The sequence below is a fragment of the Phocoena phocoena genome, chromosome X (assembly GCF_963924675.1).
Source record: "Phocoena phocoena chromosome X, mPhoPho1.1, whole genome shotgun sequence".
In the NCBI taxonomy this organism is placed as follows: Eukaryota; Metazoa; Chordata; class Mammalia; order Artiodactyla; family Phocoenidae; genus Phocoena; species Phocoena phocoena.
The window spans coordinates 80,406,391-80,411,434 of NC_089240.1; the positions used below are offsets into that span (position 1 = coordinate 80,406,391).

General features: G+C 38.8%; 1 pseudogene; it reads left to right on the top strand.

Moving 5' to 3' along the window:
* The first annotated feature begins 4,182 nt into the window (after nucleotides 1-4,182).
* LOC136142180 (small ribosomal subunit protein eS25-like) lies at nucleotides 4,183-4,590 on the top strand (annotated as a pseudogene).
* The last annotated feature ends 454 nt before the right edge of the window (nucleotides 4,591-5,044 follow it).

Here is a 5,044-nt window from a genome sequence, read left to right on the forward strand (position 1 = left end):
CTCCTGTTAATCTGTCTTTTTATTACAGGGGTGTCTCATCTAAGAACCTAGAAGGGTAAAGGGAAAATTGTTTTTCCTCCCCCATGGTACTTTTCTTGAAAAACTGGTTTTCTCTTAGTTCCATACAGCAATTCATTGATTTACTAACCAGCCCCTGTCAGTCTCTTTGAAAACAAGCAGGACACTGTGAGTCCTCCCAGTGCAAAAGCATTTTCATGTCCCCCAATCCTTGTTTGAAGGAAAAAGGCTTTCAGCCTCTTAGACCTTCCCTGAGTTCCAAAGGGCAGTTATAATTAGAGGAGTGAGGGAATGCAGAATAAAACAATAGTGCAGCAATGGAGCAGGGTCCTAGCTCCTCCTGGGGGATCTGCATAATTATCTGATACATATCTCTGAGTTCTTCTACAGGAACTAAGGCCCCCACCCAGGTGGAGGATGGTAACTTCAGGCTGAGCATAAGCCATGGACCCCAGACTGACTGGAACCAGAAGGCTGATGACTGAGATTCCTGGAACACCACCCTGTTACCTCCCCACCAACCAGTCAGAAGAAAGTCACATATCTTGCAGCCATACCCCCAAATTTTGCCTATAAAAACTGTTCCTTAAAAACCATCTGGGTTCCCCCCCCTAAAAAAAAAAAAACATCTGAGAATTCGGGCCTTTTGAGTACAAGCCACCCATTCTCCCTGCTTGGCCCTGCAATAAACCTTTCTCTGCTCCAAACTCCAACATTTGGTTTGCTTGGCTTCACTGTGCATCTGGCACACAAACCTGAGTTCAACTACATCTTTGCTTGTAGGAAAAAATCTGCCTGTTATTTAAATAAATATGGCTTGACAGACACAAGAAAAATGATAACCAGCTACAATCTTATCCTTTTTTCTGTAATAACTGTGTTCTTCCAATCATAAGGAAGTCATTTTTCTTTTACTTCACTAATTCAACAAGCATTTACTGAGCACTTACTATGCACCTGGCACTATACTAGATACCAAGGATACAAAAAGGAAAAGGAAAAAAGTCTCCTTGATCATGTATGCAAATAATTGCAACAGAATGGGGATAAACAGAAGTGTTCAAACACCATACTATGGCCTCCAAGGCCCTTGCTTATCTTTCTAATCTCTTCTTGGCCACTATGTTCCTGCCACACTGGCCTTCTCTTTATTTCAAATACACTAAGTTCCTTTTCACCTCAGGCCTTTGCACTTATTTCCTCTTCCTGCACTGTTTTTTTCCCTACATTCATCAGCTGTCTAAGTCCTATTCACCTGGCAGTAATCAATGTGAATATCATTTCCTCACAAAAACTTTATCCCTTCAGATGAGGTTTTTTCCTGTTGTATACTCTCAGTACCCCCTGTAATTTTAAAATTTAGCTCTTGCAAACTAAAGAATGTCGCTCCACATCTGGTTCTACAAGAATGAAGTCACTAGCCACTGCAGTCACTGACCTTCAACACACCCTGAAAGGAGTTCAGGGTGGAGATCAAGAATGAGACACCCTCTGCTTTGTGAAAATCTGGCAGAACCGGCCTTCAGATAGTTAGATATTTTCAGGAGAAAATTTTATGAACCCAATTTCTTGCATCTTCTCATACCTAGAAAAGCTCTAAAATTATTAATGGAGGCATCTGCTCCTTGTGACTAGCAGCAACCTTCTACCAAGATGTGTGTGCTTGATTGCACATATCTCCTTCTCCAAAATCACTTATATACTGACCTCCCCCTCTACCTCTTCAGAGCAGTTCCTCAGAGCTATCTGAGAGTCTGTCTCCCGGGCTAAAGTCCTCAGTAAGCCCCAAATACACCTGAACTCACAGCTCTCATGTTGTGCTTTTTTTTTTCAGTCTACACCCAAATCTCATTGCAATTAAATAATTATCCATGTAATTGGTTATTGTCTGTATCTTCCACTAAACTAGACTATAAGCTTAATGAAGACAGAACTACATCAGTGTTGTTCAGTATTATATTCCTAATGGCCAGCACAGGGCCTGGAATATAGAAGCTTCTCAATGAACATTTGTGGAAGGAAGAGAGAACTAAAGGAGAAAGGAAGATGGAGAGGAAGGGAAGGAGGGAGGGAGGGAGGGAGGAAGGAAGGAAGGAAGACAAGAAGACTGAATGTGTACTAAGAAGAGAGTGGCTTATCCCTGTTTATGGGAGTCAGAGGCACTAATTTTTGAGGTTTCTCTTTTCATCAGAGTTACTTATTCTTAGTTTCTTAATCACCTCCTTTCTTTTTTTTTTAATTTTTATTGAAGTATAGTTGATTTACAATGTTGTGTTAATTTCTGCTGTAGAGCAAAGTGACTCAGTTATATGCATATATACATTCTTTTTATATTCTTTTCCATTATGGTTTTCTCCCAGGATATTGAATATAGTTCCCTGTGCTATACAGTAGGACTTTGTTTTTTATCCATTTTATATATAATAGTTTGCATCTACTAATCCCAAACTCTCAATCCATCTCTCCCCCATTCTCCCTCTCCCTTGGCAACCACAAATCTGTTCTCTATGTCAGTGAGTCTGTTTCTGTTTTGTAGATAGGTTCATTTGTGGCATACTTTACATTCCACATATAAGTAATATCATATGGTATTTGTCTTTCTCTTTCTGACTTCACTTAGTATGATAATCTCTAGTTGCTGCAAATGGCATTATTTAATTCTTTTTTATGGCTAAGTAGTATTCCAGTGTGTGTGTGTGTGTGTGTGTGTGTGTGTGTGTGTGTGTGTACCACATCTTCTTTATCCGTTCATCTGTCAATGGACATTTAGGTTGTTTTCATGTCTTGGCTATTGTGTATAGTGCTGCTATGAACATAGAGGTGCATGTATCTTTTTGAATTATGGTTTTGTCCAGATATATGCCCAGGAGTGTTCATCACCCCTTTCTAATAACTTGTATCTCTACATTCCAGACCAGGAAGCTGTGCTAGCTCCAACCACTTTCTGACAATGACTGTACCACTAGCATGAAGTTTTAAAGTGATCTCAATACAATACAACCCCAGTGGTTTTAATATGGGGCCTGCTGAATGCAATTCCATACTCATCCCAAACTCCTTCCCTCTTTAGTTAAATCTTTTGTGTTATATCTGCATTTGTGTCTGTACCTCTATCTTGGTGATGCAGAAAATAGAAATGAAACATCAAAAATTAGATCCTTTAGGTCATTTGTAAAGCACTTTTTCACACAATCTGCCCTCCATTCCCACAGGTAATTATGAATTGCTGGTAGAAAGTTATTGCCATCAGTCTTAGAGAGATTAATATGAGCAAAACTAACAGTTCCCTTCTCTCCTACTTAATAACTGCAGTCAGAGGTTTCTTACATTAATATAAAAGAGAAGGCAGACAAGATGAAATCGGTCTTCTTAGAAGCTTCAACAGCAATCTAGTCTCTTTCAAATATGAAACAGCAACTCCCCTCTCCATACTTCAAAAAATTAATATAGCATTTGAAATTATCTTTTCATTCTACTTTTATTATAATGCTCCAATTTTAAGTTACTACAGTAACCATTTTGGATTTGAGTGAAAAATTCATTATTGTCACTTTAATTGTTTGGTTTTTGTTTTCTACTCTAGCTACATTGGAGTTTAAAAATGGAAAATAGATTTATCTTGTACTATTCTCTAAATATTATGGAGCACAAAGACAATTCAGACAATGATTCTGTATGACTATTATTGGAACTATCTGTTTATATACCAATCATTGATGTCTGTTTTAGAAACATTAGATATTGTACTAAGGTAGACCACTGTTCGGTATAATTAAATAAAAGAGTGTGAATAACTAATATTCAACACTCCACTAAAAAGCATACAACATGCAACTACTTCTGTGATACTTAATTATTAAAGAACATTTATTTGTTACTTATATTGAGGAATATAAAGATGGTGGTCATAATATTTACATCATAACACAATGTGTGCTTTAGGAGAGAGGACCCCATAATGGATTAGTCTGATTTTGTCATAATATTCATCAAAATTACCAATTAATGTAAGTTGTCCATGTCTGATTATTTTTTAAATTTCCTAAGCGCCTAATTATCTTCAACTGTTTTACTGGTTATTGCCCTTAAAAAAACTGTTTGTGGACTTTGGGTCCAACATCTTAGCAAGGCGGCAGTGGTAGCAGCTGCTCTTTGAGTTTCGCTATGCTGCCCAAGGATGACAAAAAGAAGAAAGATGCCAGAAAGTCGGATAAGAAAGACAAAGCCCAGGGAACAAATCTGGGGGCAAGGCCAAAAAGAAGACATGGTCCAAAGGCAAAGTTCGGGAGAAGTTCAATAATGTAGGCTTGTTTGACAAAGCAACATATGACAAACTCTGTAAGGAAGTTCCCAAATATAAGCTTATAATCCCAGCTGTGGTCTCTGGGAAACAAGATTTGTGGTTCCTTCACCAGGGTAGTCCTTCAGGAGCTCCTTAGTAAAGGACTTCTGAAACTGGTTTCAAAGTACAGAGCTCAAGTAATTTACACCAGAAACACCAAGGGTGGAGATGCCCCAGCTGCTGGTGAAGATGCAGAACAGGTCCCACCAACTGTCCATTTTGAAAAATAAAACTGTATTAAATCAAAAACAATCATTTGTGGAGATTCCACAAGGCTTGTAATAAGTGTGCTTTCCTCCTTCTGGCTGTGTTTTTGGGGCTCTACAAGTCGGAGATCACATCAAACCAAATTCACTGACCATCTATGCTATATGATCCTAGGGTACAAATCTGTATGAGGGCAGGTGTTCTCAGGTTTATTTTACTCCCCTTCCTTTCCCTTTTCCTGCTCTGCTTAGGTCCAGAGAAGCCTTCTCTCTGGGTCTGTGGGGTTGGTAGGATCAGAAAGTGACCGATTAGTTGTGGTTCATCTTAATCCTCACTCTTACCCCTCCAATGTCTTCAAGGCAAAAGCAACTTCGGCACTCAAATAGTCCTCTGGCCTCTTTGGTCAAGCTTCTCCTCAAAATGGGTCTGCTAGGGCTGCATAATCTTTACAACTCCTCAGTGTTTTTTTTTTTTAGG